General features: G+C 36.9%; 1 protein-coding gene across 1 annotated transcript in view; it reads right to left on the reverse strand.

The window, feature by feature from the left end:
* Positions 1 to 15,619, reverse strand: part of TTC29 (tetratricopeptide repeat domain 29) — a 127,585-nt gene that overhangs the window by 59,915 nt on the left and 52,051 nt on the right. The gene's annotated exons all lie outside the window — the stretch shown is intronic.

The following is a 15,619-nucleotide window of genomic DNA, read 5'->3' on the forward strand; positions in this document are numbered from 1 at the left end:
TTAAATCCTGTTATTTCCTCCCTCCTCTTTGTTGCTTGACCCAACCTATTACACACATGAGAAAACAGGAAATCTCCAAAGACTATCTATGGAAATCCTTTTTGCACATTTCCAAGAAAGGAGTAGTGAATGTCATTTACCAGCTCTGAAGGGGGGTGGGACAAGCCCATGGACATAAACAGTACCCTGCATGCCACAAGATGCCTATTTATGCTGAGGTAAAAGATTTTCCATAAAGACTGCATCCCCTGTCATTGGCAGAGTATATGGTTCAAAAGAAGACAATTTGTGTGTGCTAATGATATGGATGCCACCGTTTCTATCACCAGTTCCACTACTCAGATTTCCCTTGTTCTTGGAGGAGTTTTACTATATGCAGGAGTATCCCAGGACAAGGCCTCAAATTTTTTGTTATACAAGCTCTGCGTGCACAAAAAGTAGCATTTAGTAGTGTGCACTGCACTATTGATTACCCCTCAAGTACTCTCTTATCAGTTATGCTTTCATGTACATCAGCTTTGCATCCTCTGCTTGAAGGTCATTGTCAACTGAGTTATCAATGCGTAAGATGTGACAAAAAGAGAGTTGCAGGCACCTCTGTTAGGAACTTGCCACATCAGTTGTGAACTTACCTTAAACTGAATGCCCACACTAAGCTGTCTAGGCCTGCAGTGCATCCTTCTAATAGTCCAGGCTGGTAACAGAAACCCACAGAAGCGGGCAAGAAACAGTTATTGGTTTTGCATTTAACTGCAGCATTTTTTGTAATTATCATGCCCATGTCAGAAAACCTGCCATAACAGTGTCAGCAGGTTTCCAGAATTTCATGTACTGGACTGAAAGTCACTCCTACTTTAAACTGGCCTCTGCAATATTAAACTAGGACACAGGGCTTCTAGTGGTTACCATCTAGCACAGAAAGGCTACTTAGGCACCTAAGGCTTAGGCTGCTGTACTGTTTTTTTCTATCAAAGATATCACAAATCCTAAAAAGCAGAGATAAAACTGAGGAAAAAACATAGCCAGAGTAGCTAGAGTAAAAAGTTGGTCCCCTGCATCTCTGTAATAGCTGGTAGAAAGACATAAATAAATAAATAAAGCCAGTCATTCATACTGATGAAATGTGCTCCTTTTGGTCCCAGGTTTCTACTACTCTACACAAATAAAAGTTTCATTCTAAATAATGATGAATCATAGAATATGCTGAGTTGGAAGGGACCCATCAGGATCATCAAGTCCAACTCCTGTCCCTGTGTTGGGCACCCCAAGAATCACACCATGTTCCTGGAGCATCATCCAAATGCTTCTTGATCTCCTGCAGGCTTGGTGCTGTGACCACTTTCCTGTGGAGCTTGTTCCAGTGCTCAGCCACCCTCTGGGTGAAAAACCTTTCCCTGATATCCAACCTAAGCCTCCCCTGATTCAGCTTCCTGCTATTTCCCCAAGTCCTGTCATTGGTCACAGGAGCAAAGAGATCAGTACCTGCCCCATCTCTTCCCCACGTGAGGAAGCCATGGACTGCAATGAAGTAATGAAAATTAAATCATCCACATGAAAGGGAGGAAATCTTGATTAATTACAATATAAAATATACTCTTCATGTCTGTATTTCAAATAATTCCTCCAGCTTCAGATACTAAGCAGAGATACAGAAAGGGACACATTCTTGATGGAAAGGAGCTGTGTAGTGTCCCTGTGTGCAGCAATTGCCCCGTATCCATTTATGTGAAGGGAGTGAAGAGGGATCTCCTCACCTATGGTACATGACTTACCTTTAGCATTCAGGATAGAAAAAGAAGAGGTAGGGCAGGACAGAATGCTGGATTGAGATGCAAGCATTAGAGGATTTCACCCAAAGTCTCTTGGAATTACAGAATCTCAGAATCACAAAATCACCAAGGCTGGAAAAGATCTTTAAGATCATCATAGTCCAGCCTACGACCACCACCACCACATTGGCTAAACCACGGCACTAAGTGCCATATCCAGCCTTTTCTTGAACACATCCAGGGACTGTGTCTCCACCACTTCCCTGGGAAGTCCATTCCAATCTCTAATCACCCTCTCCATGAGGAATTACTTCCTAATATCCAAACTAAACCTTCCCTGGTGCAGCTTCAGGCCATGCACTCTTGTCTTGTTGCTAGCTGCCTGGAAAAACAGACCTGCCCCCACCTGACTACAACCTCCCTTCAGGTAGTTGAAGAGAATGACAAGGTCCCCCCTGAGCATCCTCTTCTCCAGGCTAAACAACCCCAGCTCCCTCAGCCTATCCCTCTAGCCCTTTCACCAGCCTCATTCTCTCCTCTGGACCTGCTTCAGCACCTCAATATCCTTCTTGAAGTGAGGGGCCCAGAACTGCACACAGGACTCAAGGTGAAGCCTCACCAGTGCTGTGTACAGGGGGAGAACTACATCCCTACTCCTGCTGGCCACACTATTCCTGATACAAGCCAGGATGCCATTGGCCTTCCAGGCCACCTGGGCACACTGCTGGCTCGTGTTCAACTGGTTGTCAACCAGAATTACAGCACAATTTTAATTTTCATTTAAAATGAGAAACTGTAATTCTTGCATGCTGTCAAATCAAGCAGAATCAACACAGTGATGTCTGCCAGAATCTGTAAGCATCCTGAAAACTACTGGACACAAAAACTTTCCAGTTTATTTTCATGGGATATGAACAACCAGTTCAATCATATGATTCTATGATTCAACTAACTGTGTTCCTACTAATACTACATAAGAGAAGACATGCACGTGGCAAGAGAGTATTGGCTCAGTTAGTCATCTATTAGTTCTCTGACAAGTGGGTAAATATTTGGAACATGCATCATTTGGATCTAATGGAATTTATAGCCTTCTGTGAAAACTTTTCAACCTTTAGACAGAAGTATAGCCAGAAATGGGTATTTTTTATATATTTTGGGCAATTTATGCAGAGGACAGTGCCATGCAAGGAAGAGGTGGAGTGGAGCATGTATATAAATAATTAATGTGGAAAACTCCCCCACAAATGTGCTATTTTGCTGCATTTGTGGTCTTAGAGAGTACAGCTGTCATTACACAAACAAAAAGGATGGATACAACAGAACAAAATTCTTCTTATAAGGTAACATGCATCTGCTTCAGTATTCTATGGTAAATATTGTGCACTAAAATATAATCTTGGTAATTTTTTTCATGTTAAGGAAATGTAAATAAAAATACATAACATTCTGCAAAGAGATAGGACTACATAAGAATCTATACTGGTAATGTACAATAAAAAAGAGTGGGTTTAGGTATTATATGAATCTGGCTGAATTTCCTTCTGAAAATTCAGACATAATTGTCAGAGATTTTGAGTTACTGAAGGAGCAAAACGTAGGGTTTTGTTGTGGTTGTTTTTAAGGATTGTTTTTGCTTGTTTTTGTTTTGTTTTGTTGGGGGTTTGGGTGTTTATTTGTTTGTCTAAATTTGCTATGCACAGAGGTCTGAGGAAGGAAGCTGCTGCAATAGATTTATCCTGATCATCCTAGACTCCATGATAAATTTCCTTACTGTTTCAGTGAGAGTTTGATACTCATAGCAACTAGTGGAGAAAGATAACAGTACATGCAGTTGAACGGATTAAAATAGTGTACATTTCTTTCTACCTCTGAAAGGAAAATGTAAGTTCAACAAAGTAAAAATTATTAAAACTGCACCGATTCTGGTCACAAATTAGTTTTGGCTCCATGTGACTAAGCACACTGTCTGTCTCATACTTGCTATTTCTTTGGGTAATACTGGTTAAAAAAACCCCAAACAAACAAATTTAATGAGAATCAAAGTATAATGCAGAAATGAACAGTGGGTTTCAATATAATTTCCTCATTCATGCAGGATGTGGGAAGACTTCAGCTTTGTCTTCAACGTTACAGGCAACTGCCATCCATATTAGTTTGGTGTAGGCAGATAAAAAAAACAACAACAAGAAGTGGTGTTTGTGGCTCCAAAATAGAATAAAAATAATCAAGAAGCATAGTGCAATTTCCCTTGTTTTCTTGCTTAGCACTAAAAGATGGATTCAGGCACACCTGGAAGGAAGATCACTGTTGTGGGAGCATTTATTTACAGCATCAACTCTCTAGATAGGTCTTTGTAAGTCTATTGTGGTTACAATTAGTTACAGTGTAAAAATAAAGTAACAAACTCTCATTAAATCCACAAACAAAAGCTCATTTGCGGTATAACTCCTGCACTAATTCTCTAGGTAGAGGTGAATTTCATGTTTTCCACCTTTGCCAAGAAAAATATTAGTCAGATCTCAGGCCCAGATTTGCTTCTCAGTTATCTCAGCATTATGCCAGTGTGACCCTCCTGGGGGTTATTTCATTAATAGAACAGATACACCAGCTCCTCCTCCAACACTTCCCCTCCCCAAAATCTCATCCTTTATTTTTTTATTGTTGCCACACCTGTATTTCTGTTATATATACATAAAAACAAGCATACACCTCATTAGTATACACTGAGCACTCAGACAAAAGGACATTGGCTGTGCTAAGCATTGATACATCTGGGAATAATAGACAGAAGGGTGAAAATCAAAGGTATGAATTTATGTTGAATAGAGAATGTCTATCCAACCCAACATAAGATTAATGCTGCTACCAGTATTCCATTGTTTTGGTAACATACATTCCTCTGACAAAAACATGATGAGATAATATTGATTTATAATACTGTAACTTTAAAAAACACAAAACCACAGTTCTGCTCTCAGCTTTGCACTTGACATTGTTGTCAAACTTTATTGGAAATACATTTCTTTTGATTTCTGGAAATCTAGCTATGTTTAGCCATTTCACAGCTGGTGAGCAGTAAAGATGCTTCTGCCTCATTTACAGATCTTGAACATGAATCAGACAATCAACTGGAACATTAGTCAAAGAGATCACTAGCTAATGACTTCTGACAGGCGCTGCAGTAACAGGCTAAGGCCCAGCCTGGCTAGCAGCATCTGACAATATTTTTCTGGAGCCAGCAATAGGTGTTGGTAGACAGAAAGCAATTGAGTGAGACTACTGGCCTCATACCACTTAGTACCTCTTAAATACTTTCAGAAAAAACACATAGCTCTGACAGTCATTAAACAATCACTTCCATACCATCCAGTGAAAATAAAAGACAATAGAACTGTATGCATGGGCATTTTGCAGTCCAGTGAACACTCTCCCATAGCTCCACAAGAAATGCATATTTTAAATGCCCCCAAATGCAGTCTTTATTACCATAATTTGAGTGGTTACATGCCTGTGGCCATCTAAGTAAGGTCAAAGAAGAGCTTCCCAGTACAAACCCAGATGTATTCATATTTATTTTTTTGGCTAAAATGCAGCATGAGAGAGGCTGGACTGCAATAAGTAAATTTTATTGTTCATGTAATGTATTGATTACCATGACCAGAGCTCATTGATCCCAGGAAAATAATACACCAATATCAACTGAATGGCAGGCTGCATCTTGTTAAAGACTGAACGTGTTCAGGCACAATGAGCACCCAGGGTAGAAGCAGTACAGCATTCTGTCTGCATGCTCACCATGAAGGGATGCTGAAACTGGGTGCCGTGCTGAGAGGAATGAGGGAGTAGTCCCTGATTTGCCAAAATGGTTAGTTTTTCTAGCCTCTTTTCTCAGAACTGAAATTGACCAACTCTAACTCTGCAAATGTGAATGTTAACTCCTTGCCCATAGCCACACCCCATTACACTGGACTGCACTGGTTCAATAAATAAATGGAAACAAAACAAACAAAAAAGGCAGGCAGAAATGTACAAACTTTGTCACTGTTCCTACAAAGACACAAAGAATTGTCTGGAATAGGACAATCTGGTCTGTTCCAGAACTACTACTATTCCACTTTAATGGGGGTATTTGGATAATGTCTAGCATAAGCATGGATCTTGGAGCAAGGGAATCAGGGGCAGGAGGATGGGGAGGGATGTAAAAGAATCCACCCAGAAGTCTGTCTGGCCAAGTCAAACATAAAAGTGGATCCTTGGTTCAAGACCTTTCACAGGCTCTTGATAGGACATGGCTGTCACAAATGTGTTGCTTGACTGACACTCTCCCTGAGGGGGTAACTACTCCACCCAGTCCACACTCTTCCCTCCCCTCTTATTCTTGACTATCAGGTGCAATGTTAACCTTGGTGCTCTAGAAACCTGCATGGTGATACATGCTTAGGGTCACTCGTCTCTGCATCTGTTTGAAGGACTGGAGAAGGAAGGCAAACATTTCCCTCATTCCTTAATGGTCTATCAAAATAAGACCTAGGTTTCTTTGCCTGCATCAAGTCTTACTTGTATGCTTTGCATAATATTCAGAATATGTGCATTGTGCTTTGATTCTGAATGGATTATATGTCAGTACAAGTAACTAACTGAAAAAGTTCCTTTCCCCAGAGTAATTTCAAACTTCTGTTGGCTTACGTGAGGTCAGGAGTTCACCCTGTACACTACATTTTGCTCCACAGGAAACGTGAAAGAGAGGAAATGTGCAGATGACTGAAGAACTGTTAACTTTTGTTCCTATCCTTCTTATTGCTTCTGTATTAGCTTCTGTATTATAGTTATTAATTCTAGCCTTCTGTGCCACTAATAATTATATTAATTCTGATTTGCTATGCCTACAACTTTGTAGGAATTCAATAATCTTTTTATTTACGATACGTCATAAAGTGATTTATTAAAATAAATGAAAAAAATTTTTAAAAATCAGCCAGATCCTTCAAAGCAAAAAATTATCCAAACACCAAAACCAGGTATTTTAGTTAGTTATTGTATAATTTGAAATCTTTACTGCAAGATACATTACTCCAGCATAGATTGTTGCAATCTTTATTTAGTATGGGAAGGTAATGTTTTCCAAACCAGCCATTGACATATTTCTTCAAAATAAAGCATGGCTTAACAGTCTGGAGTGAAGAAGCTTCATCTGTTACCCTTTAACAGCAATATAAGAGGAAAAAACAGTTTATGTATCCTTTCCATCCTGACAGATGTGACAATAGCTGGAAACACTGTGCCTGCCAAGAGCTTTTATCAAGTATGTTATAACAACTAGTAATAAGTGTAAATAATAAATGGCTACGATCTTATGGGAAACGATGGCAATACTAAACAATTTTTGGTGCTTGCTGATGGGAGTCTGCTAGTCTTGGAATTCCCTGGCTTCCCAGTAGAGTTTTGGCCTGACAATAAACAACAGCTTAATACTTTATCTAATCCCAGCCAGGAGGTAAGTTCAACAGCAAGCTTTTGCAGATGTTCACATCCAATAATCTATCCATAATTGATGAAACAGGGAGGTCAGATGTAATGGTTGCTACTATTCCAGCAACAAATAAATGGTTATTGACAAAACAAGGCAGTGTGGTGCTGAGTGCTGAGCAGCAACAAGCATGAAACAGTGCTGAGACAGAAGTAGTCATGTGAATACAGCCCATCATCTTGAGAATTCCTCCCTGTGATATGTGGCACCGGGGCCACTCTGACACAAAAGCAGATGGAAGTGACTTGTAAAGGAAAAATGAGATTCTGCAAATACATAAAAGACAAAGGCAGAGGCAGAGAAAGAAACAAGGAGAAGGGAAAAGACTGGAAATTTGGGTAAGTGCACTAATGTGAATTGTTCAGAAATGTTTTTGTATAGCAGCACTGTGATCCAGATGTCTGGACTGCTTTTATCACACTGTGGTGTTTACGTGAATGTACCTGGCTGTCAGATTCTGTAGCTTCTTAAGACATTTATATCATACCATATGCATGTGCATGCCTAAATGCCCATAATTTCTCAGACAAAACACATATAAATATTCTGCTTCATGCTTATTAATATCTTTAGTCCACCCATGAACAGATATTTTTAATTACAATAAGTTTTCCTAGATGAAAGCAAAAAAACCAAGCCCCTAAATTTGCATAACACAATGGAAAAAATTGCAGAGGCAAACTAGGAAGGTATAAAAACCTCATAAGCCAGTTAATAAACATTATTTTTCTGCATACATATATGGAAGTTAAGGAAAAGTTTTCATTCAGCTGAAAACCTCTTATTCTTTAAGTTTTAGCCCATGTGAGAAATGCAGTAAAAGGATTAATAGACTGTTTTTGTTGACTGAATAAAACTTCAGTCATTTATACATAAATAGACCCTTGAATTTTTTTGCATCCTGTTCAGTGCTAAAAGACAGTATTTTTACAATGTTTACTGTGTAATACTCTAATATGGAAAACAGCAAAATGAAATGGTGGCCATTATTTCTATATATACTCATAAAAAGATTTCAGACATAAATATTTTAAATATTAATATTACTAAAATCACAAAGTACCAAGGAATGTTAGATCGATTTATTTAGAAGTACAATTTATTTCACACTTTACTACCAATTATTTTGATCAGCTCTGAAATAATATATAAGCTGAAAGCAAAACAGCAAAACAAATTGCTTCTAGCAATGAAGCAGCAAGCTCTAGGTTTTATACTGGCACGCTTCAGTGTTTTAAGTTCTCAGGTTATTTATCTATCAAAGGATAAATTTTAAATTTCTTAAGATGCCCAAATCAAGACCTATTATCTAATCCAGCCATTGGTGGCTCTGATCAAGCAAAACTGTTCAGTATTTGTGTACACCTGAATACAGGAGTTGTCCCCTTGAAGTCAATGGGAATAACAGAACTGAAATGTAAACACATTTTTAATAAGTAAATTGCTGTAGCTTGAACTATATAAATTTGAGAAATCAATCTAATTTCAAAAGCCTTACTTTGTAGACATTTTCTTAAAATCCTGTTCATTTGAATAAAACTTTACAAAGGAAAACAAAACATCCCAGGTTATGAATATATTTGCATGTAAGCACTGAAATTCCTGAGTTTGTACAGTGTGGGTACAAATGTTTCATTTCTCAAAACACATAAAAAGTCTGACTTCTGTAAGTATATTATCTAACTGAATTAGGAAATTTGTTATACATTTTTTTCAGCCATTTGCTACAGCCTTGGGTATGATAGGTGCAGTTTCACTAATGGTCATACTACTGACAGTTCTTAAGATCTCATGCTATTGTTTCACAGATCATACAAGCTATGAACCAAGACGTACTGTACCTATCTCTTTCCCTCAATTACATACAGCATTTAGGTTCCAAGGTTTAGCACACCTAAGCTACAAGTCTAATACAGTCTTAACTCTAAAGTAAATAACCTCTCTAAGATACAGTGGTACTGCTTTGTCTTTTTCGTTCCTAGCCTGTGGCAGTGAAGTGAGTGGAAACTTGTATATCAGCAGTTATTTAAAAAAAAGAAAAAGAAAAAGAAAGTATATTTTATTAGCACCTCTAAAAAAAGTTTCAATACAATAAGCAGAAGATGTCTGCCTAAATCACAACTTTTAAATGATAGAAGACAGCTTTAGAATCCTCAGTCAGGGCAAGTGAACAAATTGTAACCTTATATCCCATAAAACAGACACTGTCTATCTGTGATCACAATCTGGCTCCTACCTTGCCTGGGAAAGCATAAGGAAGAGCCATCTCCACTAGCCATCCCCAGCAGAGAATAGCAGAGATTCTTCCATCCCACCAGCAGTACCAAAAAGGCAGGACCAGAGTGAAGGCTCCATGATTGCTTTGCCTTTTGTTCCTTGGTGAAAAATTGATGCAAAAATACTTTTCTCCCCTTGCAGAGCAGTTTAAGGAGTTTTTATGGCTTTGTCCTCAATGTTTCAACATGTAAGAGCTAAACAAAACTCCAGTAATGGACATATTGCTTCTTTTGAGTTCTAACATAACAGCCAGCACCAGTTTCACGGAAATGGTTCATTCATACAATTCATGTCACACTGTAGCCCCCTCCAGTTCTTTTGCAAACTCACTGTGTGTGCGTGCAAGGGCTTGTCTGTATAACGTAATAATAAAACTTGTGATTTTGTAATAGATATTTTGAATCAAAATCTTTAAAAAAAAGTTTGAAGTTTGGGAAGCCACATTTGATATGTTAAATAGTATGACATCTAAATTCAGGATGTTTAACATAAATACTTTAAGTAACCCTCCATGAACCTTATGAACATATATAAACCCAGCAACTTTCCTACTGTTTGGAAATTAAAAACAAATCACAAAAAACCCCAATGTCCTCCATGCGTAGCCCCCAGAATTGGGGTTTTAAACTTTTTGTCACTAACTTGTATTCAGATTCTTGAAAATACCAGTGGTCAGATAGTCCTAAAATTCTGAAAAGGTGCTATAGATTTGTCTGAGGGAATGTGCAGTCAAATCCGCAGCTCACTACAGTTGTCTTGTTCTTTTGATGTGTATGAATAATTTAAATTTAAAATTGTAATGAATGAGATGAAAGTTCACCCATTTATAGCATTTTGGTAGGCAGTTTTATGAAACATGAGACTCCTGAAAAGTAAGGTTGTTATCAACAAGTCACTAGAGCATTTATTTTCATCGTTGTCATGGGAAAACATGGAATTTGATAATCTGATTTACTTGTAATCAAGAAACAGGTTTTTAAATATATTTTATATTTTGTCTTATGCTTTATAATTATTGTATAACTTGTCTACTGCAATTGTGCAGCAGCCACTGCATTTAAGAGTGTTCTTGTGTATTAAGAGTGTTCTTAAGGGTATTCTTGTGGTACATTTATCTTGACAAAAATCCAGCTTACTGAAGGGAGTTATTCTGATGCCATTGACCAAATGAAATGCAATTTGAACTAAAGACTAGAAAGGAAAATAATACCATGTTCCAAGGGAATTGTAGGGGATATCATATGACCAAGATGCAAATCGGTGTGGTATACAAAAAAATACTGAAGGAAAACAGTAATTCCATCTCAGGGCTACTCAGAACACTTTCCCTGTTTTGGGTTTCTTCCCCACTGCCCCTCTAGGCCTCCTCCCCTCCCCCCCCCTCTGGTTTACAAGAAACTGGCTAAGATAGGAAAATTATTATCTAAATTAAACCAACAGAAGAAATCTTTCCTTCAGTAAGAGACTGTTAACTTTTATACCCAAATAAAAAGCTAGATCTTCCTTTTACTTTAAGAATTAAGTGCTAAATTAGCAACAAAAAATTAATTGAATGATCAGACACTAACAGTTTCAGAATTGGTTCTCTAATTGTATGCCTTCAAGAAGAAAACTTTTCTCTGTATATAATCCATCATAATATTCAAATCAATCAGAAGTCAGTACGTTCAAAGATCACTCAGAGTTTTCTCTTTTTTTTTATCCCTCAAATATGAAAAATATAAACTTTCAATATGAGTAGAGTTTTAAGAACAATGTAAAAATTGCTTCAATAGAAGTCAAGCCTCTAGGAATTATGAGACCTTTTCTTAAACTGGTATGCTAAGATGTTTTTTCAAGCACATGACAGTCATTTGTTAAGCTGAAAATGTTATACTTCATTACTAATGGCTAAATATCACTTCCAGAAGAAAAAAGGGCAATATAGCTGATTTAAAAGAAATAAATTTAAAATTATTTCCATTGAATAGTATCTTTTGATGTGTTTTGTGAGTCTCCATTTAAGTGTTTCTTTTTGCAGTAGCAGTAATGAAATCTTAAACCTAAGCTCAGTGGTCTATCCAGACACCATTGGCAGAAAGGTGTCTTGAAGTTCAGCCTTCTAGAATAGTAAGCAAATCTCAAGGGAATGATGCTCATTCCTCTCAAAGACCTTTCACAATGTTTGGGAGAAAAGAGGATAACATTCAGTCTACCTTTTGGAGTTCTTTACTTGCTAAGATCCTCCTCGATTCACCAAATTCATACATACATATGGGTATAATCTATTTAAGTAGATATAATCAATATAATTTGTTAAAATATGCTGTCCGTGCTAACTTCAGATACCTGCATCCCAGATAAATTTACTTCTATTCTCTCTAGCTGCATGAGTTGAGACAACATTTTCAGTTATTTCGACATAGACTTTTTCTGACATTAACTTTATGGTCACAAATCACCTCTGATTACTTTAATAAGGTCATTTTGAATGTGAAGATGTCTTTGCAAGTTCATAAATTTTCTTGATAATTTTGTGCCTGTGGCTTGTATATCGTAAGTCTTGCAATTCATGCACACAGCATTATGTCATAAATTACCACATTTATTTTGGCATGAGTCTAAGTACTCATGAACACTGCCTCTATTATTTAAACATCTAACTTATCTGAAACACAAGAGTCAATATCCAAAATAAAGGAAGACAGAAAAAATACTACTCAGACTAGGGATGAGGGCTGGAATTTTCCTAATGATTTGGGATACAACTCTAGTTGAAAGAGAAAAACCCCTTGAAGTCCAACTCTTTGAAGCATTCTTGAAAGCCCAGTTTAAAAAAATATATTCCCACATCAAGCATTAGATTACAATACCTCATGCAAGATATCTAGTGAAACAGAAGTGTTTCACTTAATACTTAGCTTATTATACCAGTCTGAAGAAAACAGGTAACAATAACTTTTACTTTAAAATTAGCCTAGATGAAGAACTATCCTTGGTAAAGATATGATGTTTAGGGTAAAATCTATAAAATGTGAACTATTATTTTTTTTGTGTCATATTTTATGGAAAAGCCATTAGACTTGATTATAAACCAGATCATATGAAAAATATTATTAACATACCACACTGCTATTGAATGTAATTAGTTCTTGGGCTTTTAAACTTGCACACACGTTTTTATATCTGAATAGGTTCACTGAAGTCAATCATACATATCAAATATGACTAAATCAATTTATACAGATTCTACACCAAATCAAATTAATTTAGATTATATACCAAGTGCCTAGCAAATAAAAAACCCTCTCCAACAAAACTAGCTCATTTGATACAAAGCGACTGCATATTTTTGGTATAATAGGCTGCAGCTTAATCATTTCAACCTTTAATTACTGCATCAGATAATGAATATTTTGAACATATGCTTCTCCACTCTGCTAGAAGACATGAATGAAAGAGAAACAAGTTTATATGCATGCTACCGTGTGTGCATGTTGGGGGAGGGAGTAGCACTCTGAACAGCAAAAGGAACCAAGTGGCAACAATTGGAGGAAATGGTATCTGTAACAGCTGCTCCTTTCAGATTCCCCTAGAAGGAGACTGCCTGAGGTGGACCACAGCACAAAAGGATAAAGAAGATGAAAACTGATGCAAAGCAGGAAAATAACTGCTGAGACCCCTGAGTCTAAACCCGAATAGTCCCAAGCTGTGTGGCAAGACCTCTTTAGCATGCTACAGAAGCTGGTGATGAACTACATATTACCATGAGGCAAACTGGCTCCTAGCAGTATTGTCTGCGTGTTATGTGTAATGATAACCAGTAACCCTCTGGGAATGGGAGGCAATGATTTCATCTCTGTAAGCATCTGAGCTCCCCTTGGATACAGAGACCATTAAAATGAGAACAGAAGGGTAAATTTTAGGCAATGATTTCTAATTGGAGAGTGAAGACAACTTGTGCTCAACAGTACTGTCAACCACTGGTATTTTATGGCTATCTGTATTGATCACTGTTAAGGACAAAAGGAACTAAATTTTACCCATCACACACATTATATGTTCTGAATGAAAGTCCTTCATAGCTTTCTTATGTAATGTAACTGGAAATGCCATTACATTAGGAAATGCCACTATATTATAATATAACATTACATTATTTACACTGAAAAGTATTGGTACTATCATTACTTTAAAAATAGCATTCAGTACTCTTAACATAACATATCATTTATGTATTGTACTACAGAGATTTTCTTCCCCTTTTAACAAAAAACCCCATTGCTCTCCTTACATGTCTGGTGTTTTTGTAGGACTAAAACCAACAGGCACTACCTATTACATATATATTTGAATTACTAGTAGTACATAATGAAATTAAAAGCTTCCTTAAAAAAAAATAATTCTGCATGTGACAAGAAGAAATGGAGCTTCCAAATGATTGCTGTAACTTTTTGGCAGGAGGTGGGGGGAGCAACAAAGGGAAAGGAGTATCTATAAAATGTAAGCAAAATGGATCCTAAGGAAAAATGCCAGGACACCTAGTACTTTTGACTCTTTCAAGGCCAGTTTGAGCCTTTGTATATCATGGAGACTGTGTAGTCTTGTTCCTTAATTAATTTCTCCTGTGATGGAGAGATCAAATGTGCATGCAGGCTTCTTTATTTAGCACGTTTGTTTATCTTGCTGCTCTTCATCACTCACACAGCTTACTGTGACTCTCAGAAACTTAAAAGAAATGTTGATCAGGTAAGATTGGTGGCACAGTGGTCAGTCAAAAAAAAAGCAGACTAGTTTCAGTAAAAAAAAAAATAAATCTAGTCTAATCTGTTACACTGTATACTTGAAAGAGACCAAACATCCTATTCTCATTGCTGTTGCAACTATTAGATACAATTCTGCAGAACTATATGTAGCTTTTTAATTTTTAAATATTTTCACATTCAGCTACAGACGTTGACAGGCTTGCACTTTCCAGCATTCAGTTGATTTATATGGAAGACAGGCCTACCTGCTTTGAAGACATTGTTTTAAGATGGTCAATAACTTTTGGAAAAACTGTGTCACAAATCATTAAAAGCATCTAAAAGGATATTTCAAGACAGAAATCTAGAACCCTTCCTGCACTGCAGAAGCCAAGCAAACAATATTGAAATTGGTGTTTAATTTACACTGTGACTTCATCTGGTCTATTTCTGAAAAAAATACACCACCATGACAAATAAGACAGAGAATGACCTCTATAAAACATTCACTAATAAAATACTGAGTAACTCTGCAGTTAAAGAAGCAAAGAGAACTAGAAATAGCAATTATCCAGCTGGTTAATTGCAATAATCAATATTCAAAATATTGTAAATATTCAAATACATGAATTTTCCACACAACATTTTAAAAAGGATCGTGGAAGACTGAGACTTATCTGGTGACTGGCATAGACAAACCAAATTGATGCTTGCCTTTCCTCTTACACTGACCTATAATGAATTTGAGGAACCTTCATACCAGAGTAGAGTTCTGTGTGTACAATTCTTGTTGTCTTAGAATTATGTATCAGTCTCCAAGGGAACATGAGAAGAGAAGCTTGAACTCAAGCTTGAACAGAAGGGATTGCATCAGCACTACAGCTTTTCATACAAAAAGCAATTAGTATTTATTCTAAATTCCTGATGTTCTGAAAAGCTCAAAATATAAATCAATATATTTTTAATTCTTGCTTATGAATGCTGTATGAAACTAGTTAGCAAAACTGCTATTTCATACAAAACCTTAACTACATAAAACCTGTTTGAATACAGGAACAAGAAAGCTAGTCACATGTAATCTGAATTGTCACTTTATATTACTTCTACAGATCTAAGCATAGAAACCTGGACTCCATCAGTTCTGGAATTCATTTGAACCATAACTGCTTAAGCCACATGGATCCCTGTCTATAGAACTAGATATGGTTATAAAGGGACAGTGAGCCAATCTCTCCAAGTCTTTTTCACTCTAAGAAATGCCTAAGAAGATGCCAAGGAGGCAGAAAAGGGCATTTGAAAAGCTAAAACCACTTTAAAAT

This window comes from Apus apus, chromosome 4 (genome assembly GCF_020740795.1).
Source record: "Apus apus isolate bApuApu2 chromosome 4, bApuApu2.pri.cur, whole genome shotgun sequence".
Classification (NCBI taxonomy): Eukaryota; Metazoa; Chordata; class Aves; order Apodiformes; family Apodidae; genus Apus; species Apus apus.